Source organism: Rutidosis leptorrhynchoides, chromosome 2 (genome assembly GCF_046630445.1).
Source record: "Rutidosis leptorrhynchoides isolate AG116_Rl617_1_P2 chromosome 2, CSIRO_AGI_Rlap_v1, whole genome shotgun sequence".
Taxonomy (NCBI): Eukaryota; Viridiplantae; Streptophyta; class Magnoliopsida; order Asterales; family Asteraceae; genus Rutidosis; species Rutidosis leptorrhynchoides.
The window spans coordinates 292239075-292265806 of NC_092334.1; positions in this window are offsets into that span (position 1 = coordinate 292239075).

Consider the following 26732-nt stretch of genomic DNA (forward strand, 5'->3'; position numbering starts at 1 on the left):
CGTTTCGGATATGTCTACTTATTAAGACACAAGGACGAAACCTTTGAAGCATTCAAGGAATATCAAAACGAAGTACAAAATCAACTCAATAAGACAATCAAGGTACTTCGTACCGATAGAGGAGGTGAGTACCTAAGCGATGCTTTCCAAGATCATCTTAGGAGTTGTGGGATCATCTCACAACTTACTCCACCCGAAACACCCCAACTTAATGGAGTTTCCGAAAGGAGGAACCGAACCCTAATGGATATGGTTCGATCTATGATGACAAGAAGCTCGTTACCTCTATCATTTTGGGGTTATTGTCTATGCTCCGCGGCTCGTATTTTAAACATGGCCCCAACCAAGAAAGTGGAACGAACACCTCATGAGATGTGGTTTGGAAAACCTCCATCTCTATCATACTTAAAGGTATGGGGATGTGAAGCTTATCCTAAGCGTTACGTCCCTAATAAGTTGAATGCTCGATCCACGAAGTGTATCTTCATAGGATATCCCTGTTGGGATTTTAACAAGTTTGATAAGTCTTAAAACCTTTTAGGAATCATTATGAACGGAAGCGTGTAATTACCAATTAAACTTGTTAATCTTTAAACCAATTTAAAGTTAAATCCCAATAGGATCAAGTTGTGAACATAAGCTTACAAACTAACAAGAAAGGAAGAGTTTATACCTCCTTAATGGAAGTTTAAGGGCTGTCCAAAATGCTTATAAGATGATGAAGATATGTGTAGAACTTCAAGCCTTTGATGCACTAACAACACCCTTTAAGTTAGCTAGACTTTAGAACCTTAACAACCTTGTTAACAAAGCTACAAACCCCTTTCTTTGCTCACTAATTTCTGGACAGCAGCAACCCAAAAGAATGATGATGAATGTAGTTTCAAAAGCATGAAACCTCAAGTAGTTATACCCCAAACTTGTGTACCAACACCTTAGCTTTAGTTAGGATTTAATTAACACTTGAAATAAGCTTGCAAAATTAACAAAAGAACCCTTTCTCTTGCCTCAAACCCCACGGCCTGTTTCAGCAGAATTGGGAGAGAATGCAGTTTTTTTTTTGTGTTTTGATGTGTATTCAAAGTCACTTTGGTCTCCAAGAAGTCTTAGATACTTATGCTTCTTGAAAATCCAAGTATCCATTCAAATGGCTAGTCAAAATGGATGCATTTTTGAGACTCCAATGCCACTTACTCAACAAGTATAATAGAATATGTTTTATAAAAGAATTAGTTTTTATAAAATTCTTTTATAAACTTCCATTATATTTATATACATCTTAATATATAAAATCCATTTATATAAAAATGTAACATAAACTTATTAATTATTTACCTATAAATAATTAAATCCATATTATATAAATTATTCCATAATTTATATATGTATACACATCAAGTAATATTTAAGAAAACCATTTTTCTTAAAGTTCAAGTGTCGCGTATTTGATCAATGAACCAATCGTTAAAATCAAATACGAATAAGGTGTCGGTAAGTTTGTTATTGGGTATGACCCGACTTGGATCATAACACATTAGCCACATTAATTTAATATGTCTCTCGGGCATACGAAATACCTTCAATCTCCCACTTGCACGAGAAACATAAGAAATTAATGCAAGTGATGGATACCACCTAACGACCGTCCATCACCCACAATATGTTATGACTTTGTGCCATTCAATAACATCATCCCTTTCGAGTTCCTTACTCGAACTGATATATAGGTGAATCTTTCATCACATCCTTTCATCCTAGATGTCATGTTAAATCCAAGAGATACAGAGTGATCACTCTCTTTTAGATTTAACTTTATCAGGCCTTAGACATCTGACTCTCAACGAATAAGAGGGACAAATTCCATCTTGACTACATACGTCCTAGATACACACTTTGTATTATACCTGAGCTCTTCCTTATGTACTACCATATTTCAGAATAGCGAAGGAAAGAATCAAGGTATAATACTTGGTGAATATCAGAACCCAATATGTATCTCAGGTCAGAGGATACGATGATATTCGCCTTTACTCAAGATTACATGTGATCAACCACAAAGGCTCCATACAGTAAATCTTGAGAGCGGGTCTTCCAATATTTGTATCCCACAAATATCTATGAACCTTGGTAGCAACCCTGCCCCACATTCAACCTATGAATGTTTACCAATCCAAGTTCATAATAGTCTAAACCTCACACTTGTTCCCACAAATGTGATCGACTACGGAATTTAGAATAATTACTTATTCATGGATAAAATATGCAAAATAGGAACATAACTCAAAATAAATTAAACCATAATTATATTAATGAGTTTGAGCCACTTCGTTCCGTTACAATATTTAAAACAGATCATGACCAATCACTAGAATATCGAAGCCCTAATGCACAAACATGTCCTTCATGTTTTGCTCCATATAAGAGTTTCGTGAGTGGATCCGCTATGTTATGATCTGTGTGAACCTTGCGAATACATATCTTTCCTTTTTCAACTTCATCCCTTATGTAGTTGAATCTCCGCTCAATGTGACGGGTCTTTTGATGAGCACGAGGTTCCTTGATTTGAGCAATCGCACCCTCGTTGTCACAAAAGATCTCAAGAGGGTCCTGAATGGAAGGGACTACTCCTAAGTCGTCGATGAATTTCTTCATCCATGCAGCTTCCTGAGCTGCCAATGATGCGGCGATGTACTCTGACTCTGTAGTGGATAGAGCAACAACATCCTGTTTTGAACTCTTCCAAGAGACCGCACCTCCATTTAATGTAAAGACATAACCGGATTGTGATCGAGAATCATCTCGATCAGTTTGGAAACTCGCGTCTACGTAACCCTTTACAGCGAGTTCCTCCTCACCAGACCCATATATCAGAAACATATCCTTAGTCCTCCTAAGGTATTTCAATATACTTTTAACAGCAATCCAATGACTGTTTCCTGGGTTATTCTGGTATCTACTGAAAGGACCCGTTCATATACATTATAAACGATTCACAATAGTTGATTACATTGCGAGGTATTTGACCTCTATATGATACATTTTACAAACATTGCATTCGTTTTTAAAAGACAATCTTTCTTTACATCGAAAATTGACAGGCATGCATACCATTTCATAATATCCACTATCCAACTATAAATTTATTTAATAATAATCTTTGATGAACTCAATGACTCGAATGCAACGTTCTTCGAAATATGCTATGAAAGACTCCAAGTAATATCTTTAAAATGAGCAAATGCACAGCGAAAGATTTCTTTAACACCTGAGAATAAACATGCTTTAAAGTGTCAATCAAAAGGTTGGTGAGTTCATTAGTTTATCATAATCATTTATTTCCATCATTTTAATAGACCACAAGAATTTCATTTCCAGTTCTCATAAATATACGTCCCATGCATAGAGACAAAAATAATCATTCATATGGTGAACACCTGGTAATCGACATTAACTAGATACATATAAGAATATCCCCTATCATTCCGGGATCCTCCTTCAGACATGATATAAATTTCGAAGTACTAAAGCATCCGGTACATTAGATGGGGTTTGTTAGGCCCAATAGATTTATCTTTAGGATTCGCGTCAATTAGGGTGTCTGTTCCCTAATTCTTAGATTACCAGACTTTAATAAAAAAGGGGCATATTCGATTTTGATAATTCAACCATAGAATGTAGTTTCAAATAATTGTGTCTATTTCGTCAAACATTTATAAAAGCGCATGTATTCTCAGTCCCAAAAATATAAAGGGTAAAAAGGCAAATGAAACTCACCATACTGTATTTCGTAGTAAAAATACATATAACGTCATTGAACAAGTGCAAGGTTGGCCTCGGATTCACGAACCTAAATTAATTATATATATTTATGTGTTGGTCAATATTTGTCTAACAAATTAGGTCAAGTCATAGTGTACCACAATCCTAATGCTCGAGACTAATATGCAAAAGTCAACAAAAGTAAATTTGACTCAAAATAATTTCCAAAAATCTATACATGATTAATATATAGTTTAAATATCGTCGTTTTATATTTTTAAATATTTTTAAAAGATTTATCAGAGTAAATAATATAATTTATTTATTAATAAATAAAATTTTATATTAAATTTATATAATAAAATATACGTTTATATATATTAAGTAATAACATTTATAGGGTTCATTTAATATCATAAAGATAATATGATAGGTATTATTAAAGTAAGTTATTACACGTATTAAAATATGTTTGTATCACATATTTATTTGATAAAATAATATCTATAATGATAGTAAGTAAAAGTTGTATTATTTTGTAATAATAATTATTATTGTAAAAATATCAATATTTATAATTACTAAGATGACATTATGATAAAACGATAATTCTAATTATGATAACTTTAATATTTAAGATAATTTTTAATATTATCTTTAAAATAATAATTTTATTTAAAATAATAATAATAATGATATTTTATAGTAACAATGACATTTCTATTAAAATGATAATTTTTGTTAAAATGATAGTTTTAATACTAACGATACTTTTAATAATATTAGTAATGATAAAAATAGAAAGAACGATAATTTTATCTAAATCAATATCTTATAATATTTTAATTTCATCATGATACTCTTACCCATTATTTCCTAATCGTTTCGTTTAATAGCTTTTAATCGTCTTTTATATCGTGTTCATAATAATGATAATAATAGTAATCAAAATAATTAGGTGTTACAAATATTTGTTTTAATTACACTAATATTAATAATGATAGTTACTATAACATTATTAACGATAATACTAATAATTATCTTAATGATAATATAGTATAGTATTAATAATAATAACAATAACAATAACCATTTTTAAATAATGATATATATATTAATAATGATAATAATAATAATAATACCAATAATAATAATAATAATAATTAGATAATTATAATAATACTAATTATAACTTTAACGATAATAACGATAGTAATAATAAAAAAAATAACAACTTTTAATGATAAATCCCTTTTATTGATAAAGATAATAATAATGATAATAATAAGATAAAACTAGAACGACGATAATAATAATCATTTTTAATAAAAATATCGAAAATTCAATTGATTATAACTTCTAATCCGTTCATCGAAACCATTCGATATCTAAAGGAAAAGTTCTTAATTTTTCGCTAGCTTTCCAAGGACATGCATATCTTATACTTTATCTCAACCGCAAGTGTAACTAATTCAAGATTCACCCTAACCTGTCTAAGGGCAATATTAAAAGTACAAGCATGCATAATCCTAAATACTCGAGCACTAGTCAGGGATACACTATTAGTATGTAAAAGTTAAATTATGAGTACTCACGTATCAATATTGAGATTCAATATTGCAGGAAATGTACGTAGACGCAACGGAAATGATAAACACTATATTGACCTCACGAGCATACCCATGAACCATACTTAATCACCTCCATAGCTATAACCCATAATTTCCTTAATCCTATCCCACTCGAAAAATAATTTCGAAATCACTCGGACAGCACTCCGTCGTAATATTTTATGTATACTAATAATATCTTGAAATAATACAGAGTAAATATATATATGTAAATCGATTGAGAGAGTTTAGAGAAAAATATTGTCAAGTTTCTATAAAATAATGAAACCTATTGAATTCTATTTATAATAGATTTTTGAATTATTAAAGTGAATTATTAAAGTATGAATTATTAAAGTGAATTATTAAAGTATGAATTATTAAAGTGAATTATTAAAGTATGAATTATTAAAGTGAATTGTTAAAGTTAAAGTAAAGTAAAAATAAAGTAAAGGTAAAGTTTAAGTATAGTAAAAGTATAAAACTATGTACGTATAATACGCGTATAAATATATATAATATTAATTTAAATCGTTATATAAATTTAATAAAATATAAATATAAATATCTTTATCTTTATCATACTAGTTAAGTAATGAGTTGTCAAAAGTGGTTCTAGATATTTATAAAAGTTATATACGTTTTAATAATAAAGTTCTTTTTAAACTGAAAACGTTTTTGTACGTTTGAAACTAAATAGATCAATCGAGTCTTTATGAGATTCAATCTTTCACTATCCTTTGTCTAGTTCTCAATGATTGACAATTTGTTCTTATTTATAAATCACTTTACCATTTTCCGAATATTGTTAAAATGGAAAGATTTCTCAAATCAATGTGGGCCTTTCAACAGAGACTTGTAATCATAATTCAATATATCTGATAATTCAATCATTTGATCTTATCTTCTAATTCCATTGATAAATATTTTGAAACAGATACAATCATATAAAGTATTTAATCTAATATTTTGTTTACGTTTCAAGTTATAATATATATACACATATACATATATAATCATATTCGTTTAATGGTTCGTGAATCGTTGGAACTTGGTGGAGGTTGAATGAATGTATGAACATAGTTTAAAATTCTTGAAATTTAACTTAACAAATATTGCTTATCGTGTCGAAAACATATAAATATTAAAGTTTAAATTTGGTTGGAAATTTCTGGGTTGTCACAGTACCTACCCGTTAAAGAAATTTCGTCCCGAAATTTGAGTGGAAAGGTCGTGAATGATAATAAGTATGTTTTCATGATGCATACGGGCTGAAAATTAGAGTTTTATCATCAGTGAATAATTTGGATAAACAATCCATTTATATGAAGAGTACGAATGAAGCTAACATAGAAGAGTGAAATGAGTAAGTGTAGATTCATCTTATCATTTGACGTAGATATGATTGATTCCCAGATTTCAAGGGATTTGAAGAAAATCTTCTTAATAAGATTTGACTCTCCGGTAATCAAGGGAATTAGGATCCGCTTTAAATGCGATCGTCCATTTTAATTGTTATGTCGGAGATTTTCTTATAAATTCACCTCCTTCGTTTCCTTACAACTCACACCTTCTGTTGATGCGTTTTATGCAAGTCCCTAGACATCTACCCACGTCCATTACTGGTACAACAGTTTACAAGCCACCATGATTGCTCGTTATTATCATATCCGTGTTTGTATGTGGTTACAGGAACTGCAGGAACAAGATTTAGATGTTTGACTATGTTAGACTTAGTCAGACATACGAGTGAAGCCTCACTAGTACGGCTGACAGGCTCATACGCACGGTTGATGCTGAGCTAAGTCACAATTACAACCTAAATGAGAAGACACGAGTGAGTGATCACCCGTACGGCTGATGAAGCCAACTCGTACGTGTGATGAATGAATCGTATGGGTGATTCAACAGTAGGGGTATATAAAGTCTTATGTTCTTCATTTTAGGTTAAGCCTCTCATTTGTTACACACACTCAGATCTAGTGTGCTCCTCCGATTCTCTCTCAGACCAAATCATCCAGGTGGTGAATAATAGCTCTAGGTGTTGATCTAATCACACTTGATTTAGCTGTGGTTTGACTAAATTAATCAAAAAAAAAACTTAACCTATTCACTAGAGGGTTTGATTCACTTATTCCGCCATTGTGTGAGTTAAATCTGTTGATTTCTAAGTTCCTAGTCATGTTTCATCACCTTCTATTTTTTCCCCTCAACTCATATTTTAAAGTATTCATCAATATGCTCCATCCAGTTCTGATTCTCGATATACTTCTAACTTTCATATCGGTCATTCTTCTTTTTCATCTACCGCCAGAAGAATCTATTTACTTCTACTATACTCTTGGGTTTATAGTGTTTTTAGTTCTCCCGTGTCTTTATATTGCTATATGCATCGATATATATGGTTTATAATTTCTGGTTTATAGTTGGGCTTTATATATTCCCTTATATTTCAAAGTCTCTGCTTCTGTCTTCTATAATCATTATCATTCACAGTTAATGCTCTCTTTTATTTGCTGCAATTTATACCCCAATTTATATTTCGGAGTTTTGTCCTTTCATTTCTTCTTCTTGCGATTAAGCACCGCTTGTAATGGTCCAGAATTCACAGATATGAATTTCGGAATGAACATTGTTAATGTTCTAGGAAGGAAATTGTGATGGCACGATCTTGACTTGTCAAATTACTAGAATACCTTGGAAAAGGCCGAATCATCAAGAAATATTTTCTTGATATTTTAGAGGTTAAATAGAATACAAGAGTCGTATAACATGGCACATGTTGATGTTATGATCTGTGAATCATCACATTCCATTTAGAAACTCAGCATGACTTACTGTAATATAATCACGTTGATCAAGTGTCATTATATTATACTAATTCATGCTTCAGTTCCCAACACTACTTCAAAATATTCCTATTTTAAACTTGAATGTTTCAGAATTTAGAAACTAAAATAGTTTCTTTTATGATGTAATACAGATAGCGCGAAGAGGTAAATGATTTCAAATAAGAAAAATTAAGAAAATATCTTCAGAAATATGGAGGATATTTATAATGAAAGATATGATGATATTTTAGAATTTCTAATATCAGAGGATGATGAAGAATATTGTCCGCAGGGGTTTAGAGTCAGGAGCAAGGTATTCGTTAATGACTTCAGCAGGTACTGAATCATTTGGATCCTTTGAAGTCAGGTTTAGTTTTTGTAATTTGTCCACAGCCTCCTTCCTACTTTGCTCAATCCGTTTTCTAGTTCCAAAACTTCTCTTTTTCTGCGCTTTGCCAGCACACTTCATCATTATCATCCAGCTTTTACCGTTTAAAGTCGTTTATAATTTTTTCTGCTTCATCAGCATTTTTTCCATTTTCGGAGAACCAATTCGTAGTTCGGAATGTTTTTCAGAAACTTCACATTCAAATTATGAAATGTCCCGTTCTTATTGATTAAAAACGTTCCATATTAATTGATTTCGTTGCGAGGTTTTGACCTCTATATGAGACGTTTTTCAAAGACTGCATTCATTTTTAAACAAACCATAACCTTTATTTCATCAATAAAGGTTTAAAAAGCTTTACGTAGATTATCAAATAATGATAATCTAATATATCCTGTTTACACACGACCATTACATAATGGTTTACAATACAAATATGTTACAACAAAATAAGTTTCTTGAATGCAGTTTTTACACAATATCATACAAGCATGGACTCCAAATCTTGTCCTTATTTAAGTATGCGACAGCGGAAGCTCTTAATAATCACCTGAGAATAAACATGCTTAAAACGTCAACAAAAATGTTGGTGAGTTATAGGTTTAACCTATATATATCAAATCGTAACAATAGACCACAAGATTTCATATTTCAATACACATCCCATACATAGAGATAAAAATCATTCATATGGTGAACACCTGGTAACCGACAATAACAAGATGCATATATAAGAATATCCCCATCATTCCGGGACACCCTTCGGATATGATATAAATTTCGAAGTACTAAAGCATCCGGTACTTTGGATGGGGTTTGTTAGGCCCAATAGATCTATCTTTAGGATTCGCGTCAATTAGGGTGTCTGTTCCCTAATTCTTAGATTACCAGACTTAATAAAAAGGGGCATATTCGATTTCGATAATTCAACCATAGAATGTAGTTTCACGTACTTGTGTCTATTTTGTAAATCATTTATAAAACCTGCATGTATTCTCATCCCAAAAATATTAGATTTTAAAAGTGGGACTATAACTCACTTTCACAGATTTTTACTTCGTCGGGAAGTAAGACTTGGCCACTGGTTGATTCACGAACCTATAACAATATATACATATATATCAAAGTATGTTCAAAATATATTTACAACACTTTTAATATATTTTGATGTTTTAAGTTTATTAAGTCAGCTGTCCTCGTTAGTAACCTACAACTAGTTGTCCACAGTTAGATGTACAGAAATAAATCGATAAATATTATCTTGAATCAATCCACGACCCAGTGTATACGTATCTCAGTATTGATCACAACTCAAACTATATATATTTTGGAATCAACCTCAACCCTGTATAGCTAACTCCAACATTCACATATAGAGTGTCTATGGTTGTTCCGAAATATATATAGATGTGTCGACATGATAGGTCGAAACATTGTATACGTGTCTATGGTATCTCAAGATTACATAATATATAATACAAGTTGATTAAGTTATGGTTGGAATAGATTTGTTACCAATTTTCACGTAGCTAAAATGAGAAAAATTATCCAATCTTGTTTTACCCATAACTTCTTCATTTTAAATCCGTTTTGAGTGAATCAAATTGCTATGGTTTCATATTGAACTCTATTTTATGAATCTAAACAAAAAAAATATAGGTTTCTAGTCGGAAAAATAAGTTACAAGTCGTTTTTGTAAAGGTAGTCATTTCAGTCGAAAGAACGACGTCTAGATGACCATTTTAGAAAACATACTTCCACTTTGAGTTTAACCATAATTTTTGGATATAGTTTCATGTTCATAATAAAAATCATTTTCTCAGAATAACAACTTTTAAATCAAAGTTTATCATAGTTTTTAATTAACTAACCCAAAACAGCCCGCGGTGTTACTACGACGGCGTAAATCCGGTTTTACGGTGTTTTTCGTGTTTCCAGGTTTTAAATCATTAAGTTAGCATATCATATAGATATAGAACATGTGTTTAGTTGATTTTAAAAGTCAAGTTAGAAGGATTAACTTTTGTTTGCGAACAAGTTTAGAATTAACTAAACTATGTTCTAGTGATTACAAGTTTAAACCTTCGAATAAGATAGCTTTATATGTATGAATCGAATGATGTTATGAACATCATTACTACCTTAAGTTCCTTGGATGAACCTACTGGAAAAGAAAAAAAATGGATCTAGCTTCAATGGATCCTTGGATGGCTCAAAGTTCTTGAAGCAAAATCATGACACGAAAACAAGTTCAAGTAAGATCATCACTTGAAATAAGATTGTTATAGTTATAGAAATTGAACCAAAGTTTGAATATGATTATTACCTTGTATTAGAATGATAACCTACTGTAAGAAACAAAGATTTCTTGAGGTTGGATGATCACCTTACAAGATTGGAAGTGAGCTAGCAAACTTGAAAGTATTCTTGATTTTATGAAACTAGAACTTTTGGAATTTATGAAGAACACTTAGAACTTGAAGATAGAACTTGAGAGAGTTCAATTAGATGAAGAAAATTGAAGAATGAAAGTGTTTGTAGGTGTTTTTGGTCGTTGGTGTATGGATTAGATATAAAGGATATGTAATTTTGTTTTCATGTAAATAAGTCATGAATGATTACTCATATTTTTGTAATCTTATGAGATATTTCATGCTAGTTGCCAAATGATGGTTCCCACATGTGTTAGGTGACTCACATGGGCTGCTAAGAGCTGATCATTGGAGTGTATATACCAATAGTACATACATCTAAAAGCTGTGTATTGTACGAGTACGAATACGGGTGCATACGAGTAGAATTGTTGATGAAACTGAACGAGAATGTAATTGTAAGCATTTTTGTTAAGTAGAAGTATTTTGATAAGTGTATTGAAGTCTTTCAAAAGTGTATAAATACATATTAAAACACTACATGTATATACATTTTAACTGAGTCGTTAAGTCATCGTTAGTCGTTACATGTAAGTGTTGTTTTGAAACCTTTAGGTTAACGATCTTGTTAAATGTTGTTAACCCAATGTTTATAATAACAAAAGAGATTTTAAATTATTATATTATCATGATATTATGATGTACGAATATCTCTTAATATGATATATATACATTAAATGTCGTTACAACGATAAACGTTACATATATGTCTCGTTTCAAAATCATTAAGTTAGTAGTCTTGTTTTTACATATGTAGTTCATTGTTAATATAATTAATGATATGTTTACTTATCATAATATCATGTTAACTATATATATAACCATATATATGTCATCATATAGTTTTTTTACAAGTTTTAACGTTCGTGAATCACCGGTCAACTTGGGTGGTCAATTGTCTATATGAAACCTATTTCAATTAATCAAGTCTTAACAAGTTTGATTGCTTAACATGTTGGAAACATTTAATCATGTAAACATCAATCTCAATTAATATATATAAACATGGAAAAGTTCGGGTCACTACAGTACCTACCCGTTAAATAAATTTCGTCCCGAAATTTTAAGCTGTTGAAGGTGTTGACGAATCTTCTGGAAATAGATGCGGGTATTTCTTCTTCATCTGATCTTCACGCTCCCAGGTGAACTCGGGTCCTCTACGAGCATTCCATCGAACCTTAACAATTGGTATCTTGTTTTGCTTAAGTCTTTTAACCTCACGATCCATTATTTCGACGGGTTCTTCGATGAATTGGAGTTTTTCGTTGATTTGGATTTCATCTAACGGAATAGTGAGATCTTCTTTAGCAAAACATTTCTTCAAATTCGAGACGTGGAAAGTGTTATGTACAGCCGCGAGTTGTTGAGGTAACTCAAGTCGGTAAGCTACTGGTCCGACACGATCAATAATCGTGAATGGTCCAATATACCTTGGATTTAATTTCCCTCGTTTACCAAATCGAACAACGCCTTTCCAAGGTGAAACTTTAAGCATGACCATCTCTCCAATTTCAAATTCTATATCTTTTCTTTTAATGTCAGCGTAGCTCTTTTGTCGACTTTGGGCGGTTTTCAACCGTTGTTGAATTTGGATGATCTTCTCGGTAGTTTCTTGTATAATCTCCGGACCCGTAATCTGTCTATCCCCCACCTCACTCCAACAAATCGGAGACCTGCACTTTCTACCATAAAGTGCTTCAAACGGCGCCATCTCAATGCTTGAATGGTAGCTGTTGTTGTAGGAAAATTCTGCTAACGGTAGATGTCGATCCCAACTGTTTCCGAAATCAATAACACATGCTCGTAGCATGTCTTCAAGCGTTTGTATCGTCCTTTCGCTCTGCCCATCAGTTTGTGGATGATAGGCAGTACTCATGTCTAGACGAGTTCCTAATGCTTGCTGTAATGTCTGCCAGAATCTTGAAATAAATCTGCCATCCCTATCAGAGATAATAGAGATTGGTATTCCATGTCTGGAGACGACTTCCTTCAAATACAGTCGTGCTAACTTCTCCATCTTGTCATCTTCTCTTATTGGTAGGAAGTGTGTTGATTTGGTGAGACGATCAACTATTACCCAAATAGTATCAAAACCACTTGCAGTCCTTGGCAATTTAGTGATGAAATCCATGGTAATGTTTTCCCATTTCCATTCCGGGATTTCGGGTTGTTGAAGTAGACCTGATGGTTTCTGATGCTCAGCTTTGACCTTAGAACACGTCAAACATTCTCCTACGTATTTAGTGTGATGACCCGAAAATTTTCGACAAAATTTAAACTTAATCTTAATATGATTTCGATACGATAAGCAAAGTCTGTAATGTTGAAATCTCAAAAACTGTAAACTGTGTTCATGTATTCATTTACCCTTCGACTGTTCTCGACGATTCACAAACAATTAATTGTAAATAAATATATATATATATGGTTTCGAATATAATAATTAAATAATTGTAATATTTACTTGTCATCTCGCTTGTTAATAAACAAGTTTAATATGAACCTAAAGAATATAAAAATAAACATTGGTTCGTAAATAGATTATGTAAAAATTGAGGTTTATTAAGAACACAATGTTTTTTTTTAGCTACTCTGTTTATATTATTTGGGATTGAAATCTAGTAACGGACTACATTTTATGACCAGGTCTATAAAGGTTAAAAGCGAAATGAAAATGTTTATTAATAAAATATTTTGGGATTTTATTATGTAGACTTTTACCCATCACTAAATAGCAATAAAATAAGAGTTTCAGTTCATAAATGAAATATAAAATCAATAGTAAATGACAGCTAATATTACCTCATGTTTATATCTTAAATTATACTATAATTACTACTTGATTAATGTCGGTAGAGTAATTCATTTACCAGCTGCAAAAATGTTCTTTTCATTTATTTCATTCATTTACATGATATGTATTATTATGAATGATTAGTGGATATTACTGTGTTTATTTATTTTATTACCAACTTGATTTATGAGGTTACATATATTATATATAATTACATTTGCATATTGAAGAAACACACAATTAAATAAAAACGGGACCAAGGTGTTTGCTTGCTGTCATCTCGTTATTCAATCATCAGTGTACTAAACCCCACTTGAATCAATCAATAGCACATCCCTTTGAATTTTAGGAATCAATTATTATTATTACATGTATTCATTTTAACTTTAGTAGTATGCTTACATCGATCACTTGCTTTATGTTCTTTCTTTTTGATTCCACTAACAACTACTCCATATCTCTTTCTCTATTTACACTTGTCCACTACCTATATTCTATAGCTAAATATATATATAAACATACACATGCTGTGAATGAAATATATAAAAAAAATAATTACAATTATCACCACCCACTTGTTATTAGTTTTTCAACATTATAAGATAGTGTGTAGTTACATAATCACACTTGTTCGAGAGTTTGATATATACATATACTTTTACATTAGCATAAAATATAAAACATACATATAAGTTTGATCATCACTACCACAACCTCCTGCACCACCCTCGGCCTCCCACTATCTTCACCCACAACCGCCATATACCACCAAAACCGCCCCTACAATCACCCAATGGCTGCTGCTAAACTGTTTCTGCTTGTTTATGTTTTCTGTTTAATTCGATCAACAAAAACCCAACACTATCGAGGGTATTGTTGCTACGTGAAAACGGTTAACCATCGTAAACACCACCACCCTTCGATCACTATACTGCTACGTTTATATATATTTATTTTCTCCCTAGTTTATGTCGACAAGAACACCCAACTAATCGAGAGCTGCTGTTCCCCACTTCTTGATTCTGTTATTGATCGAATATAAGCTTGAAGATGAGATGGTAATGAAATGAAGATGACGATGATATGTCGATAAAAAGATGATGAGGTTACAGCAACATTGATGATGTCACGATAAGGAAATGATGGCATAAAGATGACGATGATGATTATGATGATGCGATCCTGTGATGATTCGTTAAATGTTGATGATGATAAACTGTCCACTTGATTATTTGGGTTTTATAACGAAGGAGAACAAAGAGATAGATACAGGTTATATATTATATCGTATGTATTAAAACAGAAATACGACAATGGAGCAATGGTTCAGGGTGTTTCATATAATCGAGAGGTCGTGGGTTCGAAACTAGGCTATTACAATTTTTTTTCTATATATTAAAAGATGTTGTGAATGCAACCGGGCCAGGTACACGATTGGACTTCAGATATAGTAGTTGGGCCATTTATAATTAAAAGGGATTTACAATTGGGCTGTGTAGTTGGGCTCAGGTTTTGCTGTTGGGTTGCAGGCCGCAAATTTACAAATCGGGTTAAGTATAGGTGGGTATAAATTTAAACAGAAAGGATGTAATAGCTGAGTGGTAGGGTGTTGTTGGTGTTAACCGGGAGGTCTCGGGTTCGATTCCGGCTGGTGACATATTTTTTTAGAGCGTGTCTTCAAAGGTTGTAATTATATTCTTTATTATTATTATTATTATTATTATTATTATTATTATTATTATTATTATTGAATTGTTTAAAAGGTTATTAATATTATTGTTAAGAACATAAAATCTAAGTACACTTATTATTATTATATATATATATTTTTTTTTAAGTTTACTACTATTATGATTAAGTGTTACTAAAAATTATTAAAGTGTTAAAATTCTTATTAATATGATTTCTAATAGGTTTAGAATGTAAGCATAACATAATATTGATTAATTTCTTATCCTCTAAGAGGTAACAATATGGATTAAGAAGTATTAGTATAATGATAGTATTAAGGGTAATATGATGATGGTCTTAATCATTAAAATATAAATTATAAAGTTAATTACAAGTATAAGTTATTAAGATAGATATAAATATAAATGAGAAAACTAACAATTAAATTATGATTAAACGATATAATTATTATTATCATTACTACCTGTATTATAATCATTATTAGTATTATAATTATCATTAAAAGTACCATAGTTATTATTATTATCGTTATAAGTATTATTATTTAGGTTATCATGAGTATTATTATGTAGTTATTAAAATCATTATCATAATTAGCAGTAACAATAAAATTAATATTTTTTTTTACATTCACTATCATTAATATTATTATTACTAATAGAACTAATAGAATTATTAACATTATCATCTTATTAATAAAATTAAGTATTATAAACCTTTTTATCACTAATAATATTATTTTTGGTATTATTATAACTACTGTTATTAATATACAATCAATATATTTAATACATTGAACATAACAAAAATTTATAAAATGAATAAATGAGATATATATATATTATTAATATATATTTGTTCGATTACAATTATATATATTAATAAATATACAAATGATATAGGTTCGTGAATCCGAGGCCAACCCTGCATTGTTCAATATAGTCATATGTATTTTTACTACAAAATACATTAGGTGAGTTTCATTGATCCCCTTTTACTCTTTACATTTTTGGGGCTGAGAATACATGCAAATGCTTTATTAACTGTTTTACAATATTTATATTCGTGAGTTTTCATTACTCCCTTTTTAAATGCTTTCGCAATATATATTTTTGGGACTGAGAATGCATGCGCTGCTTTTATAAATGTTTTACGAAATGGACACAAGTGATCGAAACTACATTCTATGGTTGGATTATCTAATCGAATATGCCCTTTTTATATAGTCTGGTAATCTAAGAATTAGGGAACAGAAACCCTAATTGACGCGAACTCTAAAGATAGATCTATCGGGCCCAACAAGCCCCATCCAAAGTACCGGATGCTTTAGTACTTCGAAATTTATATCATGTCCGAAGGAGGATCCCGGAATGATGGGGATATTCTTATATGTATATTGTGAATGTCGGTTACCAGGTGTTCAATCCATATGAATGATATTTTGTCTCTATGCATGGGACGTATGTTTATGAGAATTGTAAATATGAAATCTTGTGGTCTATTAAAATTATGAAATGATTATTTATGTTAAACTAATGAACTCACCAACCTTTTGGTTGACACTTTAAAGCATGTTTATTCTCAGGTACGAAAGAAATCTTCCGCTGTGCATTAGCTCATTTTAAAGACATTATTTGGAGTCGATCATCGTAATGGAACCAATTGTTGGTGACTTCGTCCGGATGGATTAGGACGGGTCCTTTCAGTTGGTATCAGAGCGGTGGTCTTAGTGAACCATGTCTGCATTAGTGTGTCTAACTGATAAGTCGTTAGGATGCATTAGTGAGTCTGGACTTCGACCGTGTCTGCATGTCAAAAGTTTTGCTTATCATTTCGTGTCAAAAATTACCTGCTTATCATTCTTAGAGAATCATTTGCTTATCATTCTTAGTCTAGACACGTTTTACTGCATTGACTGCATAAATAGTGTATAGACAAAATTCATATCTTAGCGTATCTGTTACTGTAGATCTTGTCTGATATCTTCCGTAAATTTCTCCGTAATTTAAGGGATCCTGGTACTATATATATATCTATGTAAATTATGCATTGAGAATACCATCCAACTATCAATTACTATCACTAAACTCTTCATATCAAAAATCTTTCCTGAGATCGCGTAAGATGGCCTCTACGAATCGATCAAATTCCTCTGACTCCGAAGACAGCGTGACAGGAGCACATCAATCAATTAACTATCGTGATTACTGGAGAAAATGGGGGTGGGTTCGTGACATACTCACTCTATGGAGAAGGGAAGAAGGTACTCCATATCATGAATCGAATCTACCACCTAAGATTGGAGTACTCGACCCACTCACTGGCGAACCTGTTCGCAACACCGTTTATACCCTTTTTGCCAGAATTTTTCGTCTTGAGACTACTATTAATGGAACTAGAAAAGATATCCAATCTCTACCTCACATTGATAACCAACCAGGGTTAGTAGAAGAAGTTAAAGAACTCCGAGCTCGAGTGTTAACTTTAGAGAGCACGGTACACAGTCTGCAAACACCAGCAGTATCACCAACACCAGTCACATCACCAACCTTAGCACCAACAACACTAGTACCACCAACAACAACATCCGCATCACCAGCTTCGACATCTCATTCTATACCTCAAGTATAATCATCGTTCTACGTATCATTCTATCTATTTTATTTTCGTTCGACATGGCGATTATGTAATCTCTAATGTTTTAGAAATTATATATTCTTGCTCAAATGATAAATCAAATGAGATCAATATCACATTAACTCATTAAATTCATGATTACATCTAAAGAAAATATATACGTATATATGTTTTCATAAAGATTGTAATTAAAAATTCTTTTGTACAAACTGTTAATGGTGAAAATATTTTAACGGGTAGGTAATACCCGAGGAGTATTTAGATTTCACATTAATAAGTTACACTGTATATTCTTCGGAATTGATTCAACGATCATTTACTATCCTATTTACAACCACCGATTTACGTATCCGTTCACCAAAGAACAACTATTTTCATTCAAATTCAATTTCATATTTGGATTTTGATCTATCAAAATCCAACAAGTGGCATAATGAAGAAATAATGGACACAATAAAAATTGATTAGAAACAGACTAATTGACAATATGAAATTTTTGTTAAGAAACCACGCTAAGAAAATCCTAGCTAACTGTTCCTAGCTAACTGTTAATTCCATATTACATTTTATTTATCGTAATTTATTTTATCGCAATTTTTATTCTCGCAATTTTATTTATCGTTATTTAATTTCTGTTATTTACTTTACGCATTTTATTTATCGTCATTTAATTTCTGTATTTATTTTACGCACTTTAAATATCGGGACACGTATACAAAGTTTTGACATATCATATCGACACATCTATATATATTATTTGGAATCACCATAGACACTCTATATGCAGTAATGATCGAGTTCTCTATACAGGGTTGAGGTTGATTCTATAATAATATATATACTTTGAGTTGTGATCGAGTCTGAGACATGTACACGGGTCACGATACGTATTAATTAATTCGAATATTATATATTAAATTATATATGAATTATTGGACTGTCAACTATGGACTACTAACATTGGACAATTAAAATGAATTAAAATATTGATTATAATATATGAAACTAAATAATTCTTCAAGTTTGCCACTTGATTTCATCTTAAATTCCATTTGTATCTTAATGATTACAATCTGCGTTCAAACCTTTCGTAATTCTTGAAAGCACCTCAATCAAGAGGATGAACCAACCGCACTTCATTCATAGAAGAAAAGATTAATGTATATAACTATGCACATGAAAAATCACGGAACCCGAGTAAACGTTTAAAACATAGCTGTGCTAATTCTTTCGGCATTGTTATTACCGAAAATAACTTTGCGATCTCTTTTCAAAGTAGCCAATTTTGTCACAGCTCCAACAAATCAACTTCGATTTTTCATTCGAAGTAGCCTTACTATAAATCCTGATTTCCCTTTTTATATCGGAGAATTCCATTATATTCTACCATATTACCAGCAGACATACCTGTAATATCGTTGCTCATTGGTTTAAATCCCTCAGGCAAATCACTACATTTATCTATTGAAGTCTCATCACATTCTCATCCACATCTGGTAACGAGAATTGCCATACCAATTACCGAGAATCAGCAAATCTGTATTGTGAGCCTCGCAACGCTTCCACATCAACAGTTATATGTAAACATATAACATTTATCTCTTAGAATTATAATCTCTCATCTAAAATCCTGAAAAGCACTCAGTCTACAAATCAAATACTCTGAATGTTGAAAAAGTTGAATGAAGCAACAGAAATCGTAGGCAACTGTAAACGACCCTAATCGTGAAGATAATTTCTGAAGATAATTTTATAACTATTTTTATCTGAAATCAATAATCTCTTCATGTTATCAGTGTTACATCATATAGAAACTGTTAGTTTCTACATTCTGTAAACTTTCGAGCTTAAAATATGAATGTTTTTGAAGTAATGTTGGGAACTGATGCATGAGTTAGTATAATATAATGACACTTGATCAACGTGATTATATTACAGTAAGTCATGCTGAGTTCTAATGGGACATGATGGTTCACAGTAGATTATACCACCATCATGTGTCATGTTACATAACTCTTTCATTCTAATTAACTTCTGAACATATCAAGAAAGTATATTCTTGATAGCTCTATTCTCAATGATTCTGGTAATTTAACGAATCAAATCGTGCTATTACGTTCTTTCTTGATTATAACATTAAATTCATCCGAAACTCCATACTTACAAATTCAAGATCATTACTCATTTTTCTAGAGATCGGGAAGAGATTAAAAAGACGAAGAGCTCCGAAACATAAAGGAAGATATAAAACTCGACAACAACACTGAGATTACAATAATTAAAAATTAAAACATCACAACAATTAAAAATTAAAAGATTATAATCAAACTAATCGTCGTCATCAATTGTCATCTGCAAAGTAGCGTTCACCAGTCATTTCACCATCCGTAAGGTACTCTGGAGACATCGGTATTTCTCTTGATGCCTCAACTGCTGCTTCAGCTGATTCATCGAGGTAACGATAACCCAACGTCTCTTCATCTTCAAGAACCGCATACAAAGAAATTCGTTTACCGCGATCTTCAATGGTATCTTTTATAAAGTACCATTGATCATCGGTACACAGAAAACTTGCCCTACAATCCGCATCATAATCGTCTTTATAAAAGAACACAGACGTGAATTCACACGGAACTTTTTCCTTCAGAAAAGATAGCAAGTCTTGTAAACCAACATCACGAATGTCGATATCTTCAAACGAAATACTGTCGCCCCACTTATATTCCTTCATTTGATTACGGAAATCACCTCCGTAATGAACATCGAATGAAACAATCATTGGGAGAAGTGTTAACATTTTGCTGTTTGGGAGTGTTTAATTTTGATTTTTGAGAAAGGGGGAAATATAAAAGAAATATATGTTTGAGTGTTTAAAATGAAGTATATGGTTGGTGTTTTTATAGTGTAAAAATGACCGTTGGGATAGCCGTTGAAATTTTTTTTTGTTACTAACGGCTAAAAATTTGGGCAAGTTTGGTGGACGATGCCCGTTGGGACCTCTCTCTTGATAGTTTCATTCGTGCTCTTCGAATAACCGAATTGTTTTATCTGTATTACTCAGTAATGATAGAACTCTATTTATCAGCTCATATTCGTCAGGAAAACATATTTATTGTTAGCCATGACGACCTCACTCAAATTTCGGGACGAAATTTCTTTAACGGGTAGGTACTGTGATGACCCGAAAATTTTCGACAAAATTTAAACTTAATCTTAATATGATTTCGATACGATAAGCAAAGTCTGTAATGTTGAAATCTCAAAAACTGTAAACTGTGTTCATGTATTCATTTACCCTTCGACTGTTCTCGACGATTCACAAACAATTAATTGTAAATAAATATATATATATATGGTTTCGAATATAATAATTAAATAATTGTAATATTTACTTGTCATCTCGCTTGTTAATAAACAAGTTTAATATGAACCTAAAGAATATAAAAATAAACATTGGTTCGTAAATAGATTATGTAAAAATTGAGGTTTATTAAGAACACAATGTTTTTTTTTAGCTACTCTGTTTATATTATTTGGGATTGAAATCTAGTAACGGACTACATTTTATGACCAGGTCTATAAAGGTTAAAAGCGAAATGAAAATGTTTATTAATAAAATATTTTGGGATTTTATTATGTAGACTTTTACCCATCACTAAATAGCAATAAAATAAGAGTTTCAGTTCATAAATGAAATATAAAATCAATAGTAAATGACAGCTAATATTACCTCATGTTTATATCTTAAATTATACTATAATTACTACTTGATTAATGTCGGTAGAGTAATTCATTTACCAGCTGCAAAAATGTTCTTTTCATTTATTTCATTCATTTACATGATATGTATTATTATGAATGATTAGTGGATATTACTGTGTTTATTTATTTTATTACCAACTTGATTTATGAGGTTACATATATTATATATAATTACATTTGCATATTGAAGAAACACACAATTAAATAAAAACGGGACCAAGGTGTTTGCTTGCTGTCATCTCGTTATTCAATCATCAGTGTACTAAACCCCACTTGAATCAATCAATAGCACATCCCTTTGAATTTTAGGAATCAATTATTATTATTACATGTATTCATTTTAACTTTAGTAGTATGCTTACATCGATCACTTGCTTTATGTTCTTTCTTTTTGATTCCACTAACAACTACTCCATATCTCTTTCTCTATTTACACTTGTCCACTACCTATATTCTATAGCTAAATATATATATAAACATACACATGCTGTGAATGAAATATATAAAAAAAATAATTACAATTATCACCACCCACTTGTTATTAGTTTTTCAACATTATAAGATAGTGTGTAGTTACATAATCACACTTGTTCGAGAGTTTGATATATACATATACTTTTACATTAGCATAAAATATAAAACATACATATAAGTTTGATCATCACTACCACAACCTCCTGCACCACCCTCGGCCTCCCACTATCTTCACCCACAACCGCCATATACCACCAAAACCGCCCCTACAATCACCCAATGGCTGCTGCTAAACTGTTTCTGCTTGTTTATGTTTTCTGTTTAATTCGATCAACAAAAACCCAACACTATCGAGGGTATTGTTGCTACGTGAAAACGGTTAACCATCGTAAACACCACCACCCTTCGATCACTATACTGCTACGTTTATATATATTTATTTTCTCCCTAGTTTATGTCGACAAGAACACCCAACTAATCGAGAGCTGCTGTTCCCCACTTCTTGATTCTGTTATTGATCGAATATAAGCTTGAAGATGAGATGGTAATGAAATGAAGATGACGATGATATGTCGATAAAAAGATGATGAGGTTACAGCAACATTGATGATGTCACGATAAGGAAATGATGGCATAAAGATGACGATGATGATTATGATGATGCGATCCTGTGATGATTCGTTAAATGTTGATGATGATAAACTGTCCACTTGATTATTTGGGTTTTATAACGAAGGAGAACAAAGAGATAGATACAGGTTATATATTATATCGTATGTATTAAAACAGAAATACGACAATGGAGCAATGGTTCAGGGTGTTTCATATAATCGAGAGGTCGTGGGTTCGAAACTAGGCTATTACAATTTTTTTTCTATATATTAAAAGATGTTGTGAATGCAACCGGGCCAGGTACACGATTGGACTTCAGATATAGTAGTTGGGCCATTTATAATTAAAAGGGATTTACAATTGGGCTGTGTAGTTGGGCTCAGGTTTTGCTGTTGGGTTGCAGGCCGCAAATTTACAAATCGGGTTAAGTATAGGTGGGTATAAATTTAAACAGAAAGGATGTAATAGCTGAGTGGTAGGGTGTTGTTGGTGTTAACCGGGAGGTCTCGGGTTCGATTCCGGCTGGTGACATATTTTTTTAGAGCGTGTCTTCAAAGGTTGTAATTATATTCTTTATTATTATTATTATTATTATTATTATTATTATTATTATTATTATTATTGAATTGTTTAAAAGGTTATTAATATTATTGTTAAGAACATAAAATCTAAGTACACTTATTATTATTATATATATATATTTTTTTTTAAGTTTACTACTATTATGATTAAGTGTTACTAAAAATTATTAAAGTGTTAAAATTCTTATTAATATGATTTCTAATAGGTTTAGAATGTAAGCATAACATAATATTGATTAATTTCTTATCCTCTAAGAGGTAACAATATGGATTAAGAAGTATTAGTATAATGATAGTATTAAGGGTAATATGATGATGGTCTTAATCATTAAAATATAAATTATAAAGTTAATTACAAGTATAAGTTATTAAGATAGATATAAATATAAATGAGAAAACTAACAATTAAATTATGATTAAACGATATAATTATTATTATCATTACTACCTGTATTATAATCATTATTAGTATTATAATTATCATTAAAAGTACCATAGTTATTATTATTATCGTTATAAGTATTATTATTTAGGTTATCATGAGTATTATTATGTAGTTATTAAAATCATTATCATAATTAGCAGTAACAATAAAATTAATATTTTTTTTTACATTCACTATCATTAATATTATTACTAATAGAACTAATAGAATTATTAACATTATCATCTTATTAATAAAATTAAGTATTATAAACCTTTTTATCACTAATAATATTATTTTTGGTATTATTATAACTACTGTTATTAATATACAATCAATATATTTAATACATTGAACATAACAAAAATTTATAAAATGAATAAATGAGATATATATATATTATTAATATATATTTGTTCGATTACAATTATATATATTAATAAATATACAAATGATATAGGTTCGTGAATCCGAGGCCAACCCTGCATTGTTCAATATAGTCATATGTATTTTTACTACAAAATACATTAGGTGAGTTTCATTGATCCCCTTTTACTCTTTACATTTTTGGGGCTGAGAATACATGCAAATGCTTTATTAACTGTTTTACAATATTTATATTCGTGAGTTTTCATTACTCCCTTTTTAAATGCTTTCGCAATATATATTTTTGGGACTGAGAATGCATGCGCTGCTTTTATAAATGTTTTACGAAATGGACACAAGTGATCGAAACTACATTCTATGGTTGGATTATCTAATCGAATATGCCCTTTTTATATAGTCTGGTAATCTAAGAATTAGGGAACAGAAACCCTAATTGACGCGAACTCTAAAGATAGATCTATCGGGCCCAACAAGCCCCATCCAAAGTACCGGATGCTTTAGTACTTCGAAATTTATATCATGTCCGAAGGAGGATCCCGGAATGATGGGGATATTCTTATATGTATATTGTGAATGTCGGTTACCAGGTGTTCAATCCATATGAATGATATTTTGTCTCTATGCATGGGACGTATGTTTATGAGAATTGTAAATATGAAATCTTGTGGTCTATTAAAATTATGAAATGATTATTTATGTTAAACTAATGAACTCACCAACCTTTTGGTTGACACTTTAAAGCATGTTTATTCTCAGGTACGAAAGAAATCTTCCGCTGTGCATTAGCTCATTTTAAAGACATTATTTGGAGTCGATCATCGTAATGGAACCAATTGTTGGTGACTTCGTCCGGATGGATTAGGACGGGTCCTTTCATTTAGCAACATCGGCTTTCATACCCGGCCACCAAAAATGTTTCTTGAGATCCTTGTACATCTTCCCCGTTCCAGGATGTATTGAGTATCTGGTTTTATGAGCTTCTCTAAGTACCATTTCTCTCATATCTCCAAATTTTGGTACCCAAATCCTTTCAGCCCTATACCGGGTTCCGTCTTCTCGAATATTAAGATGCTTCTCCGATCCTTTGGGTATTTCATCCTTTAAATTTCCCTCTTTTAAAACTCCTTGTTGCGCCTCCTTTATTTGAGTAGTAATGTTATTATGAATCATTATATTCATAGATTTTACTCGAATGGGTTCTCTATCCTTCCTGCTCAAGGCATCGGCTACCACATTTGCCTTCCCCGGGTGGTAACGAATCTCAAAATCGTAATCATTCAATAATTCAATCCACCTACGCTGCCTCATATTCAGTTGTTTCTGATTAAATATGTGTTGAAGACTTTTGTGGTCGGTATATATAATACTTTTGACCCCATATAAGTAGTGCCTCCAAGTCTTTAATGCAAAAACAACCGCGCCTAATTCCAAATCATGCGTCGTATAATTTTGTTCGTGAATCTTCAATTGTCTAGACGCATAAGCAATCACCTTCGTTCGTTGCATTAATACACAACCGAGACCTTGCTTTGATGCGTCACAATAAATCACAAAATCATCATTCCCTTCAGGCAATGACAATATAGGTGCCGTAGTTAGCTTTTTCTTCAATAACTGAAACGCTTTCTCTTGTTCATCATTCCATTCAAATTTCTTCCCTTTATGCGTTAATGCAGTCAAGGGTTTTGCTATTCTGGAAAAGTCTTGGATGAACCTTCTGTAGTAACCAGCTAGTCCTAAAAACTGGCGTATGTGTTTCGGAGTTTTCGGGGTTTCCCACTTTTCAACAGTTTCTATCTTTGCCGGATCCACCTTAATACCTTCTTTGTTCACTATGTGACCGAGGAATTGAACTTCTTCCAACCAAAATGCACACTTTGAAAACTTAGCGTACAATTCTTCCTTCCTCAATACTTCTAACACTTTTCTCAAATGTTCACCGTGTTCTTGGTCATTCTTTGAGTAAATAAGTATGTCATCAATGAAAACAATGACAAACTTGTCAAGGTATGGTCCACACACTCGGTTCATAAGGTCCATGAACACAGCTGGTGCATTAGTTAAACCAAACGGCATGACCATAAACTCGTAATGACCGTAACGTGTTCTGAAAGCAGTCTTTGGAATATCATCTTCTTTCACCCGCATTTGATGATACCCGGAACGTAAGTCAATCTTTGAATAAACAGACGAGCCTTGTAGTTGATCAAATAAGTCGTCGATTCTCGGTAGTGGGTAGCGGTTCTTGATGGTAAGTTTGTTCAACTCTCGGTAGTCGATACACAACCTGAATGTACCATCTTTCTTCTTGACAAACAAAACAGGAGCTCCCCACGGTGATGTGCTTGG